Source organism: Paralichthys olivaceus, chromosome 7, assembly GCF_024713975.1.
Source record: "Paralichthys olivaceus isolate ysfri-2021 chromosome 7, ASM2471397v2, whole genome shotgun sequence".
Lineage (NCBI taxonomy): Eukaryota > Metazoa > Chordata > Actinopteri > Pleuronectiformes > Paralichthyidae > Paralichthys > Paralichthys olivaceus.
This window is the reverse complement of record NC_091099.1, coordinates 16,311,680-16,326,621: the sequence shown is the minus strand read 5'-3', so window position 1 is coordinate 16,326,621 and position 14,942 is coordinate 16,311,680. Positions and strand designations below refer to the sequence as shown.

General features: G+C 39.8%; 1 protein-coding gene across 1 annotated transcript in view; it reads left to right on the top strand.

Moving 5' to 3' along the window:
* The first annotated feature begins 8,700 nt into the window (after nucleotides 1–8,700).
* LOC109624584 (tumor protein p53-inducible protein 11) overlaps nucleotides 8,701–14,942 on the top strand; it is a 38,453-nt gene continuing 32,211 nt past the window's right edge. Inside the window, exon 1 of the mRNA XM_020079376.2 lies at nucleotides 8,701–8,907. The gene's annotated coding sequence lies outside the window, so the exon portion shown is untranslated. The remainder of the gene's footprint in view (nucleotides 8,908–14,942) is intronic.

The window sequence follows — 14,942 nt, the reverse complement described above, 5'->3', positions numbered from 1 at the left end:
TGTCTGGTATTAATTCTGACATTATTGTTTTTATTAAGACTTGTAATCTCAATGCATATATTCCAATGCAGGCATCTCTGGTCCAGACACTATAAAAGCTATAAATCATTATGTATGGGCTGTTTTATTGTCATGACCTTGATCAGGCGGTTTCTTGTGGGATGTTGTTATTTTAGCTTGAGAGTTGCTTATTATCTGACCAGTCCCCAAAGGAAATCTTACTTGATCTTTTTACTTGAACTTTCCTCTGGTACTTTATGAATTCTCTCAATTCCCTCACCCTATCCTCCTCTCACACTGTAATTTGTCTCCTTCGAGTTTTTGCTGACATGAGTGATTTTTTTCTCATCTCATATTCAGTCTCATGGTGAAATGTGAATAATGTCTGAGTCCCTGCGGGGCAGCTGTTTGGTCCCAACAGAATACAATGTGAGCCCATTCTCTTTGTCCCTGCCTGTTATTAATGACCTTATTTTCGTTGAGCATGACGAGAAACAAAGTTAACCCTGACTAATGTAAAAACATCAGACCTGACACCAGTGACGTTCCTGTATTTCAGTCATTTCACTTCTGCAAACACATCTAAAAGTTTTTCTTTCAGCCTACTTTGTAATATGATTGAGTGTGTAGGAGATGTTTCCTGCATAGGTCCATCAAAATATTATGAGTGTCTAAATGCATTGGGTGGGATAATTTATGTTAAAATAATGTACTACAAAGCACTAGTCAGACAAACACTCATCTTAAAAGCCTAAATGACAAAGTGGGGCTGTGATAGAAAAGAGTTTTCTATCTTCCAGTGTGGGCGCTTTAAATGTGATGCATGCTGTGAAATTCTGACGCCATGTGGATTCTGCTCCGTACAAAAAGATAAAACAGAAACTACATCTTAAAAATAAGCATTTGTTAAGAAAAAGCTTAATTCTCCATTTGTCTTTAAGATACATTTCAGTAGAAAACAAGACCTATGCCACAGTAACTTCATATGGGAGGGATGACAGAAATGAGAAAGATTCCCATGCAGTGTCAAAGAGTGTCCAAGATTTAAAGATATTTCAGTCAGGTGAATGGTGAAGTAGTGGACCATCCCATCATGGCTCTAACATGGTTGAGTTGAGTAAAGTTAAGCTCAACATTTTTCTTTTCTGTAAATTTTAATCCAAAAATAGAGATAATATTAAAACATGAGTATGCTGCTGTATTACTACATTTTTCAGGGGAAAAAAAGTAGTAGAGAATTTATTTTGTATTATTTTCTATAAAAAGCACAGTTTGAATCATTGTTATTAAAGAGGATATTTCCTAACCAGGTCCTATGATTAAAATGTAGGTGTATAAATAAAAGGTATTTATAAACACATTTGGAATCCTCCCATGAGATCGCCCCTACAGTGTAATTCTATAAGGCAACTGCGACAATCCACGAAATGTCCACTTTAAATGTTTTTCTTTCTCACCAATTAAAGGCTGGAATTGTCATTCTGGGTCTTTTTTAAGAATCTGGCAACACTTCACATATTTCATTTACGTTGCAAAATACCCAAAATGCCCTTTAAATGACAGCATTCACCTGAAACAACCACAACAACATTTTGAAAGAGCACATCACACTGAGGTTGCACTTTTAGCTTAAAGCATGCACCAAAGGAGAACATGACCTATAATCCATAGACCAAGGACTGGAGGTGGCAGAGTGAAGTGTAAGAGAAGTCGGCTGTCCTTCTACCAGAGAGCTGTCATATTATCACGAGGCAGAGCTAAAACTTGAAGAGTGTCTGCCCAGGTCTCATTTCACCTCCTGTTGGACAGGCAAGGGAGGCAAAGCGCTCTTAGTTCTTTCTCTTCTCATCAATCCAACGAGCAGCCCTTCAGCAGGGTACGGGACAAATCAATATGTGCCTTTACATAAGAACGTCTTTGATGAGCTGAGGCTGTCTAAACTGCTTTCAGCTCGATGTCAGGGCTCTGGATGAACATAGTGCAGAGTAAAAGAGTTTTCTGCTTTGACGTCTCTTAGAAAATTCACATATTCATTTGAGCACAAACTAGTCAAAATACTGCAATTGCAGGCCCATCACTATCGCTGTGTTCCACTGGAGGAATTCTGCCAATTTATTTGTGATGCATTTCATTTGTTTTTCATGCTCCTGTGTTTCTTGCATCCGTGGCTGTGAGGTGTTTGTCGAGGCGTTAACCCTGACAAAGACAAACCTGTTCACCCGCACACAGACTCAGCTTTAATCTCTCAGCTTGCTCGAGATTTGGCACAGGAACTTTAAATCCTCCTACTTCATCATTGGCAAAGTGTTGGACTTTTCTCTTTACTATTTTTCACACTCTGCTGCACACACACACACACACACACACACAAACACAGTTCTGGTGGGCCACAGTTCAAGGTGTTTCTCAATGGATGAATCATACTGTATAATTTTACACTGGTCCCAAAGGTATTCACTCAGATTTCTAGGAGTACTGCACATATTTAATATCAAAATATGTTGTCATACACAGAATGATATATTTCATGGAACTCCCAGGACCATAAATACTGTTCCTTCCCTGCACATATTGAGTTCATGTGATTCACAGTTCTACCATATAAAATAATTTCTACTTAACATAAACAGTCATGTCGTGGGTAAATGCAGACAGGATAAATTCATGATATTTCCTGTTACTTTATATTGCAAATACTGTATTTCCGTAAATACTCCAAGTTTGTGATTCACCAGCAAAACAAAGGTGTATTTTGTGTGAAGTCTGCAGTGTGCTCATGGATGCAGGAGAGTAACAAACCACAGCTTCTTTCGCCAAGCAGTTTTCTATAGCAAATGGAGTGGAAGACATATGTTAATTCTACAGGCTGTGTGCAGTGGTGCTCCTGAGGGAAATGCTGCACAGGCCTGGATATAAACACAGGGCAGATATGGGTGTAATAGGAGCGGGTTGGATCAATCGCACTTGCAATGATTGGTTTGAAAGATTCAAGCACATGTTGCTCTCCTAAGAATATGCAGTCTTATGCATCCCGTCAGAAGATGACACAATCAACCGCTCTTTTCATTTTAAATAAGAATTGATTAGAATTAATGTGTTTTTTTAATGAACTTATTAGCATTTTTTTATAGCAGGGACCTGTTGGCACTGCATATTTAAGCTTCCATTTCTGTTTATGTTTTTTTCTTTTCTATATATACCCCTGAGACATCATCCAGTCTGTGAATCATTTATGGGGATTTTATACATCTTGTAAAATCTGATTTGTCTCCTGTTGAGTCAACTAGTCAGTGCTCTGAGGTAAAAAAAAAAAATCTGAATTAATCTATTGTTTGTGTTAATAATTTTCTCCTGCTTGGAACAAATAAAAGCCAGGTTCTTAAAATAGCCCTTGGCTGAGGCAAAGAGGAAATTTAATTATACTTGAAAGAAAGAACACTATTGTTTCCATAAAAAGAGCAGCTTAGGTGTTACATATTTAGTTGGATCCCACGTAGAAGCACAATATGCCAAAGCCTCAGTGTGCTCCTTCATATCAAAAGACTATTTACATTTGCTTAATCTTTTTGAATTTACCTGATTATGCAATATGTGCAATGTTGTGGGAATGCCAATTTCCCCAAGCACATTTCTAACAGAAAACACAACAAAGAAATCGCTCTACTCCTGTTTTCTTATCTGTTCTTCTCTTTTTCTGGAAGTTATTGAGTGGAAAGGTAATTGGATTTGCATCCTAATTATTATTGGATTAGCGGTTGCTTTAATAATGATTAATCTCAAAGTAAAAGATGAGCCAAGGAAATTATTAACTGGCTGTGCTTTTTTTGTGGAGTCTGTGGGCCAATGGAGCCGTATGTAGACAGGGTGGAGGGATGAGAGGGGCAAGAGTCTACTAATACCTGACCTTTGCCTCCTAAATTTTGAGCAACTGTTGTGCTGAAGCTGAGCCTCATGGGAGATTCTGATAAATTAACAGCCAAACCTGGGTGAACAGCTGACTTCTGCTTGTCAATGAGCCAGCACCTCAATCAACCTTTCCAATCCTCATCTTTATGTTTGCATATGACAGAGGGGGAGGCCTCCAGGACAGTTGACGTTTCCCTCACAAAACACAGAGGTTTATCAACTGGGATCGAAATCCTCCTCCCTCCTTCATTTGCTCAAACATCCAGGAATAACCTCTCACCTTCCCATTTCTCAGCATCTGATCCAACATATCCCTCCACATGGCGTGCAGAGCTGGCAGTGGACAGCATCGCTGATGATTCTTGCTCTTTTCCAGGCAGTTGTCATCCTCATCAATTTCACACAGTCTCCTTGTGGTGATGACTGGCTTCAGTTCCTCAGCTTGCTGGCAACAGGCTTAAATAATCAATTCCTTTAAATGAAACAAATATCACAATCCTGCTCTCAAGCAGCATATCCTGCCATCCCCAGGCAAGGGAGGATTAAGAGGATACGATTTTTTTTTAGGAGTCTTAATACATTTTTAAAGCCACCTGATTAACATATGTGAGAGATAAGTCATGCTTTAAAAACATCCTGGAATCCCGGGTCGTGAAGTGGGATGCAGAACAGGAGGGGGGATTTAAGACAAGTGCCTGGAAGGCTGTCTAACATGATTAGCTGAAGAGGTAAGGATATCTGTAAGTGAGCTGATAACACGACCTTGGTGCGACTGAGGTCCACTGAGGTGCTAAGTATGTGGAGCTGATGACCTGCTTCTACTCTTCATCCATGCTGAGTTCACCTTGCTGTCAGTCGTTTGTATTCTTTTGAAAAAAGTGCAAGGACTGCAAAATCACTTGGATCCCATATTTGTGGTTGGAGATGGATTTGGTGATGAATTTGGACACTGCAGGTTGGGGGCGGAAGAAGAGCGTTGTCTGTTTGACAGGTTCGAGTGTGGGTGAAGACAAAGAACACACGCCTCCCACATACCATCCCCTTTCTTAGAGCCTGGATTTTCTCATGTGTTGCTCACATGGCGAGTGCCACATGTGCACGTTTCTCTGTCTGCAGACCAAAAATGATGTACATTGACACATATAAACATTCAGAGTGAACGTGAAATAATAACTGTGTCCTTCCTCATGTGGATCCAACCAAACCATATCTTCTCCCTCCTCATGTGCTCACATTACACTTTTCATGGCAGCTTACCAAACCTCCTCTCTTCCCTCGCGCTTACAAATTACCCCCGCCTGCCGTTCTGTACCTTCCTCACCTGTGACATCGACTCGCTGCCATCATCTGTTCCTCTGAAATGTCATTGTTTTCTTTGACTGTCCAATACCTGATAAATCACTAGGGGGTGGATGTCACGCAGGTGGGTGGAAATGCCACTGTGACCTGATTACAGACTGTTCTCCAATCCAATATCATTTTGTTGGTTATTTCCACTATTGAGATCATTAATTCACAAGAACACACTTCTATCAGGGTTCCAATGCATTCCTGGAAAACCTGGAAATTAATACAAATTACAAAATATCCTGTAAATCTTTTTTGTTGTTGTATTTAAGCCCCTTACATAAACTGCCCACTTAAAGGTCCAGTGTGTAAGATTTAGGTGAAAGGGATCTATTGGCAGAAATTTAATGTAGAATAATCCTCATGATGTTTTCACTGGTTTGTTTCATCTAAATTGTATGAATGTAGTTTTCTTTACCCTAGAAAAGGCCCTTTATATTGAAGTACTTTATATACATATACTTATACTTATATACATCGAGGGGGTCCTCTCAATGGAGGCCGCCATGTTTTTTACATTAGTCCAGAATGAACAAACTAAAACTTTTGAGTTTGTATGACAACCTAAAGTCTACCATAGGTTCTTTTTCATGTTTGGAAGGAGAGGGTGATGTGAGGGGTGTTCAGCTGCAACATGCAATTTCAACACTAGATATCACAAAATTCTACACACCAACTCATTGTTGGTTAGAATCTCTGTCACCACTAGGGGGTGCATGTCTTATCATTACAATATTGATTCACTTTTGAAACTGTAGAGGTGGAGCAGAGTCATTTTTGTCGAGTGTGAAGTTAGTATGAGGGACCTGCGTATAAGTGTTCAAAGTGACGGCCACATTCCAAGTAAGGGATAGTAATTTAAATAACAAAAACATTTTCAACCAACAAACCAAGGTGAGAGGTTATTGAACAGTCGACAGTGATGGATGTAGCCATCACCTGTAATATAGGCATTTAATCATGAACCGTGCATCACTGAAAAGGAGGAATTAAAAAGGTTGTCGCTTCTCTGTTGTCAGAAACAAAACTACTGGAAAATGTCCGGGAAAAGTCAGAGCATGTGATTTCTAAAAAAAGAGAGAAGCTTTGTGCAAATATGCTTCAAGACCAAAATTTTAACTATTACTGGAAGTGGACATCCTTGAAAACAGATGACTCCATCTACATTACACATATTCAAGGGTCACCCTGTTGAGGCTGTTTAACATCAGTGAATCTGTTCTTTCACAAATTCTTTCCTGAGGAATTTTGGAGTAATTTACTGCTCGGATCATTAATGACTGCAATTGATATGACTTTCCCTGAGGCATCATCTTTACTCTTTTTAACTGAGCCGGATGTGCAACGATATCAAAAACTCAAATGTAGTGTTAACTATCATGTCATCATGTGACAGCTGACAGTAAAAGATATTGAATACATTCTATTAATGTCACAGCCACTGTTTCCTGCCATCATTCTTTAAAGGATTTTCAAACCTGCACTGCTGAGAGTTTCCTGCACAGAAGCAACAGTCCAATAATTATATAACACCTCAGTGTCCCTTCAGTGAACCCCCTCATTATAGTTTTACCCAGTCTTCACTCGAGACTGAGCACAGACCCATGAAAATATCAGTTTTGGTTTAGTACAAATACGAAGTGAGACACTCCATTTTGTGTGTCTGTATGTTTGGGGAGTGCAAATAAGCGAAAGGATATAATGAGTATCACAAAAAAGGGATTTTAATTTATATATCTGGTCCATGTGTTGTCTAAATGATGGAGAAAATGAGTTTTGTTGTGGTCCTCTGTGGCTTTTATTGTGAATGCTGATATAGAAAGGATTTTGTAAATATGGATTATATGCAGAGATTGCGTTTGGTGTTTACCTATTAAACTTACGTTATTTAAACATTTCTCTGGAGAAAGCCTGAGAGAAGACAAAATAGATATGTATGCAGATAAGTAACAGTTCTCAAAGCTTAAGTTCACCTGGAATATCTTAGATTTGTATTTTTGTGTGTGTCTTCTCTTTTTCTATTTTCGACATGTTTTGTAGATGTGAAACCAGAAGAAGATGTATGTGTTTGTAGATCAGGGATGTCTTGTAATTCCAGGAATGGAGGGGCCAAATGCATTGGCATGACACGGAAATAAATAAACATATGTATGTACATTAAATTGAAAAGCAAAATATGAATTGGTTAACCTCTACCTGCATTTTCAATGTAAAGTAACCTGTGTGATGTTTCTTCTGGAGAAATGTGTGCAGCTGTTCTCTACTCCATCTTGTTACCAACCTCCAGTTGCCCCCCCCCTTCATTCTGCCTCTGCCAGCGTTCCCTCAGAGGTGCTTCCTCCAGCACTAACTCAGCACCTCTGTTCCGAGCTGAGGAGCTTGTTTTATTAGCACCTTCACGAATATCCTTGATGGTGTTACAAAGGCAATTAAAGACCAAAAACGTCACTCCTTTGTCCCCTGAAGACAAAATATGGGAATAGAAGGTTGTTAAACTGTATCGGTTCTTTAATATCAAAAGAATACTTTACGTTGAAATACTAGACAGATTCTTAAGAGGCAGCGGATTTCCTGAATTATTCATGTTTTTCTGAAAGGATGAATGTAATGGTGTTTCATTAGAGTATATAAAAATCTATTTATAGGTATATACATCCATATAGGTATGCGCAGGATATTTTGTATCTACAGGCCACTATATATTTTTGGAGGAAGTAACACATTAAATGCATTACCTCTGAATAATAACTCAAATAGTCTTATTTATAATTCAAATCATACTCACATTCATACAGTGCTTCAAGCAGTGCTCTTCCATACAAGGTCATTCTGGGCAATGTAGGGTTCAGTGTCTTGCCCAAGGACACTTTGACATGCAGATTGGAGGAGCTGGGAATCGAACCATCAACCTTCAGGTTAATGGCCACTCTACATCTTAAACTGCAGCTGCCTTGGTGATTGATTTTTTTCATTGAATCTACTGGTGATAAAATCCTTTAAAAATAGATTTTCAAATCATTATGTACATTTTCAGCTGAATTTCAATACATGCATTTCTGTGTTCACCATGTTTATTGTGCACATCACAAAAATATCTGTCACCTTGCAAACAAATGTTTCATCAGCTTCAGTGGTCGTACAAATTACTCGTGAATCCGTTTCGTAACGTGTTCATCAAGGTTTAATGTTATGGTGACATTTGAGATGGTCAAGATATTAAGTGAGGTCTTCCTCTTCGGGGGACATGGGACTGCCTACGAATAGACTGTGTATTTTCTTCCTATAAGACGTGACAAGCTATAAGATAATGAACCACTGACTCACAGTGACCTGGTTCTCATATTACTTGTGGACCCCATTCACGGCGCGCTTCTAGTTGACATATTACGGTAGGAGAAGTCGTGTGTGATCTCTCTGGTGTTTACGGTACTCGGCTTCTCTCCCTCTGTCTCCCTCTCTCCCTCTCCCTCTCTCTCCCCCCCTCTCTCCCCCCCTCCCCTCCGGTTGTTGTCAGCAGCAGCTCCTGCGTTAGTAGTGGATCTCTCCCTCAGTCTCTCGGCGCTGTGATGAGACGCCCTCCCCTCCGAACATTCTCCTCTCCAGCAGCGACCCTTCCTCTGTGAGGCGAACTCCTGACACCAGCCCGCTTCCACTGTGAGTAACTCACCTTGTGCTTCTTTATCACTGCGTTTTCCACCAACTCCGCTTCTGACTCTCACTCGCTTGCAGCCATGTTTCGTGTGTGTCGGAGAGTTTGCCGCTCGCTGACATATCATCGCGCTGCTGTGACAGAAAGAAGGTATCTCTGCTTCGACTGGACGAGTTAGATTCTTCTTTAAGTGTTTCTTTAGTCTCTAGTAGTTTGCGTTAACTGGGAAGTCTCAAAGCAAAGGCTGGAGGGGAAGCAGAGGGAGCATGGTGGAGAGCTCTGTCAAATAAAACGCTAAAGTAAGAAACAAAACACGTAAACATAGTTGTAAGGAAAACACTTCTTGAAAGCTTTATTCATTAAAATTGTTCCTATTGTTTAGCTTTATAAACGTACCAGCGGTGGAGCTTCTACACCCCACCCACTAACATGAACTGTGAAGTTATTCAGCAGCGACACTCAACATGTGCGAGCTTGTTCTCTCCTAAATATTCTTCATTTAACATACATGTAAGCAGTCTTCTGCTGGCTGACTTTAACCAGCCCAGTATTTTTGCACTTTTACAACTTATTTAAAGTAGGTTATTGTTTGTTCTTTTAAAATAATCGGTCCCTGTTTGTTTCGTTTTTTTTTGCCTAAAGTACCGTTAGCAAGTCATTTGCTTAATAAGTAAGGTTGGGTAATGATTGTTTTCATTCATCATGCTGAGCTAGAAGGGCACTTAGTTGAGCACATACCTCCTATGGGGCCCAACAGCCCCTCATGAAACCATATTTACTAGATCTGGATTTTTATTTGGATCTTCACTAAGTTGCACACATTCAGAAATACCAGTGCCCTTTACGTTACATTAATTATTGTCAGAGAAATCGACAGAAATATTAAAAGGCGCCCCATCTCACAAAGGTAAAGAAAGTGAAGGGACATTTTCTTGATCTGCAGCTGCACCAAAATTTAATGGGTTTTTTCGTGACCGATTTCTCGTCCTTTCACCAAGTTTCGTAGGAATTTGTCCAGTGCCTTTTTGTAATCCTGCTCACAAACAAACAAACACTGATGAAAGCATAATCTAACAGCTTGGCAGAGGTAAACATAACCTCCTTGTCAGAAGTAATAGGTAAACAACCTAACAACTGTTTACCTTAACAAAATGTAGGTACAGGAATAACACGCTGTAGAGCTCATGCCTCCATCAAACCCAACAACAATTCTACAAGTCTGTTAAAGGTCCACTGTGTAAGATTTACATGAAAGGGATCTATTGGCAGAAATTGAATATAAAACAATACTAGGGATATTTTCACTAGTGTGTTTCATCTAAATTGTACGAATTGTTGTTTTCTTTACCCTAGAATGGGCCCTTTATATTTAAATACTTTATATTTACAGGGAGTGCGTCCTCTCTTATGGAGGCCGCCATGTAGCCCAACCATGACAAACTAAACACCTTTAGAGTTTTCCTGACAACTGAAGGCGACCAGAGCTACTCCTTCATGTTTGGAAGGGAAGGTGAGGTGAGGGGTGTTCAGCTGCAACATGCAATGTCATCACTAGATGCCACTAAATTCTACACACTGAACCTCTAAGCCCTTTAATCGAAAAATAAAGGGAAAAAGGGAAGTTGTCACAATAAATAACCTGCACTGATGTGTACAAACTCAGATCTTAACAAAATAAATATGACTGATTATTTCACATCAAATTCAAACATGAGAAAATGCCTCTTCTGTCCACTAGAGCTGCGTTTATCCCAGAAAAAAAGTAACGAAATGTTATCTTAAACTTATTCTTGGCGTTCTTTTTGAAGAAATTTCAGAGTTAGATTATATCGTCAGGTTTATTTACATGTTTCTGCAACACCTTTGAAAAACCCACCAAGCAAGAGAAAATATACCTCGAAGCCCATTACAAACAAACAATGTTTCAAGCTAACATGTAGATCAACCCAGAAACCGTAGCAAAACAGTGCAAGATGTTTTGACATTGAACGTGCCACAGGTGAGCTGGGGCCTGTACTACGAAGCGAGTTAAACATACCCAGGATATCTTTCCAATATCCGGATGAACTTAACTTGTTAGCTTGTTATCAACTTTGTAAGTCAACCCAGGTTTGTCTTATCAAGATCTGAGCAATGCACGTGAAAGGGGCGGGGGTTTACTGCGTATGACCAATCACCGACATGGACAAGTGAACTGACATTAGAGTTGCATATTTCCCAAAATGTTATATTAGAAAAAAAGGGCGAATGCAAACACATTATCCAGACTAAAAGAAACATAGTTACAGCTGGTAAAAAATCTCACGGAGCCCCTGGGTGACATTTGGGAAAAAAAATATATTGCATGACCACGACATAATAATGCGTGGAAAAGAGATAAATAACCCGGGGCCACAAGATATGAATCTGTTCTTTGCTAACAAGACCTGTGGAACTGAAGTGAAGAAGCTTCTTCGATGAGAGATGAAACATTAAGCTTAATCACATGATGTAGGCTCTGTAATGAGCTTTCGTTTGACACACACTGTCTGCACTGACACTGAGAACACACTGTTGTGGAAACATTTGCAATTACTAGTCAATAAAAACATATGGACCTATTTCATGCTCCATGGTGCAAGGAATGTGACTGTGTGCATCTGGAAACAGGGAGAGATTGATATGTAGTGGATGTGTTAGTGGCGTGTATGGACATAACAAACTAGACATTGTTTCAACTTCCCTTATGCTTCCCTGTAAGGAGAGTGTGCGCCGCACAACAGTGTAGTGTCATGTTGGTGAGGTCTAATTCCGCAAGTCTCAGAGAGAGAGAGGGGGAGGGAGGGAAGGATGGGCACGTCACAAGGTAAATCAGTTAGCAATCTATCCCCCATTCTAAATAAATATTTAATTTTATAGTATAAACCTATTTTAAAGGGAAGAGTGAAGGTATAAAACTAAATAGAATGAATTGATCAGTGGGCAGAAATGTTATACTGGTCGATCTCTTATCTCCAACTTAACCTGATCTGGATGTTAGCCGTTCAGCATAAGTTACCATGGTTTACACATAAGAAGTGAACATGCTTGGTAAAACTGAAAACCCTGAGGTAAACCTAAAGTTACCCCAATAAATGCAGTTCCTGCTTCGTCGTACAGGCCTCTGGAGGTTTAATACCATTTGCATAATCCTGCTGACAAACAAACAAAGAGAGAAACAAACAGACACAGGTGAAACCGTAACCTCCTTGCTGCTGAGTTGATAAACACTTCTTTATTTTCGAATCTTAATTAAAAGAATTTTCTAATTTGTGCAAACAAAACCTGCACTTTTTTTTTCTCTATAAAATGGCCACATAGATGGAAGTCATCCCCATGAGGTGCAGCATACAGACACACATGGCTGCATATCTTTTGCTTATAAATGGGAGGACAGACACATTTGAGTGATGCTTCTTTAATGGTTCATCATACTGGAAGAATCACTGCTAGAATAACCCTCATATGTTGCATGGTGCTTGCACAGGTTTGCTATAATGTTTCCATACAGCAGAGCAAAATGATGCTGGAGGATCCTCTAACTGTTGTCTCAGTTTGACTTTTCCAAGACTGACAGTCTACTGCTAGACATTTCATCAGACATATCACTGCAGACTTTCACTGGGTTATTGCCTCAAGGCTTTTTCCCATTAACCTTTTTTTTATGAATTTCTTTTCTGCACATTCTTCAAAGCCCTTTTTAAAATGAACTGAAAAATACATACATGCCCTGAACCGCGACCAACAAAACAAGCTGCCAGTGTGATGTAATGTTTGTATGAAAATGAAAAAAGTTTGTTTCCTTTATACCTTTCTACCTTGAACGTTTATGCAAGATTTAGTCCAACTGTCTCAGAGGAGACATGAATAACTTGGTGAGCGAGTCTTCCTAACACCTAACAGTTCAGGTTAGTGTTTGACATGTGAAGGCTTGTCAAAAGTACACTTCATCAATAGTGCAGCGCTCTCATTAACACTCATGTTGTTGGTGTTGTGAACTGAGCTGTAGTGTACTGTTCACCAGTCTGCAGGGAAAGTCTCAGTCTCATTTCCTGTGAGGTTCGTTCACCGGATGACTGACATATATGCTTAACACATTTTACGACGTCCACCTGCCAAATTAGTTTACGTGGAAGAGGAGACCCTTGTATTTTTCCCTTCAAAATGACACAACTGCTTAATGTGCATGAACGGTACCAGCACTCCAACACACAACAAAGACCCAACCCAAGGTGCAGGCTTGAGTCAGCCAATAACATGAGGGTATGTATACCCCCATGTTAGGGCATACATTCCTTATAGCTCACAATAAAGAAAATGTGATTTCAAATGAGGAAATAAATGAGTAGTTTTTATTCAGGTTGTGTGCAAGAATCCATAAATTATCCAGACTCTGGGTGGGCAGGGATTTCTAATCTCAGGAATTAGGAAATATGAAGTGGGGATACTTCTCTGTTCTTAGTGACCATAATAATACAATTGTGGTGGAGTTCAGGTGCCTGGTAGCTCACTTGCTATAGAGTTGGTGCCCCATGTGCTGGGCTGCAGGTTCAACTCTGGTTTGCCGCCCATTGCTGCTTATCTTCCCCTCTTTCTCATCCTTTCACACTTTGTGTGTTCTATCAATCAAGGCAAAAATGCCCTAAAAATATTTTTAAAAGGCTTGAAGTAAGCAACAGTGGATATCTGTTGAACATAGTGGCAAGAGATGTTCTTGTACCAGTTTCCCTTCCTGATTTCAATTCCCATATCTGGACTCTGAGCCGATACTGAGTACCGATCCGATACTAGTTCATCAAAATAAACAAACTTCTAATACTTATTTTAACAGCTATATGCTACAAACTCTGTATGGAAGTGATGATTGCTATCATTGCTGTATGGCCTGGCTTTGGGTAAACCCAAGCTGAGTAAACAAGTAGAATTAATGCCATAGAAATTATTTTATTATCTACGTGTCTAAAATATTGCCAAATTGTTGACATTTTAGCTAGCTCTGGCTTTCACTACACTACTGGAAAGCACTTCTTTGCCACTAAAAACAGTACTTGCTGGGGGCAACTGCTGTTATCGAGCAGTGAGGAAGTAATGATAAATGAAACCAATATACTTTAAAGATCTGGTATTGGTTCAGTACATAGATATGCCTACTCATCGAAGCCCTGCATTTTCTACAGTATCCGAGGCATTTCTGATGCTGGTATCAGTAGCACTCCACTGTCTGAATGAAGAAGTGGCTCTGTTAAACGCTTGTGACTCCAGGATATTGTCCTCCCAGCCAGCACTCCTTTGTTGCCAACTCTTCTCACTAATGGTCCTAATGCCGAACGACAACACCGCTCTATGTGTCACATGGAAATGGTAAACACCGTCATACAAATGCACTTTAAATATTTAAAAATGTTATGGCATCCTCTTTCAGCAGTCACATTCACTGCTGGGTATTATTGGTGGAAAGGGTATATATTCTACCAAACGTAGTGAAAATGGGAATTGTTTCATCCTCTCTGTGCACTCCACCAGGCTAGATCGAGACTTGATCTGGTCTCAGTGGAGCTAGGCTGTGAGGCTGATATGATCCTTGGAGAGTTAAACAGTAGTGCATGTAGATGGTTTTGTGTCTTTGTGTGTTCTTTGTGAAGAGGCACTGAAGTAAGGAGTAGCACTGGGTACAGCTCTGGGCAGACCCACAGGTCTTTCACACACTCCTGACATGCTGCATGCTGGGCAGCCAAGGTAGATGGTAACCACCTTTTTGTTTTAACTTCCCTGTGATTAATATATCTTCACAACAGAGCTCAGACTGAGCGATATAATTTAAGGTTGAACTTATTTATAATTCAGCTCCACAAATGTATACTTGCAGGCCTCTGTATTGTGAGTATGTTCACTGCCTGGGGCACTTGTCCCTGACAGATCAGACACAGTAACACAGAGAGTAGCTGTTGAGCATCTTTGCCACAACACATTCTTGTTTATTTATATATATAATAATATGATAATGGATGTGTTGTGCATTTGC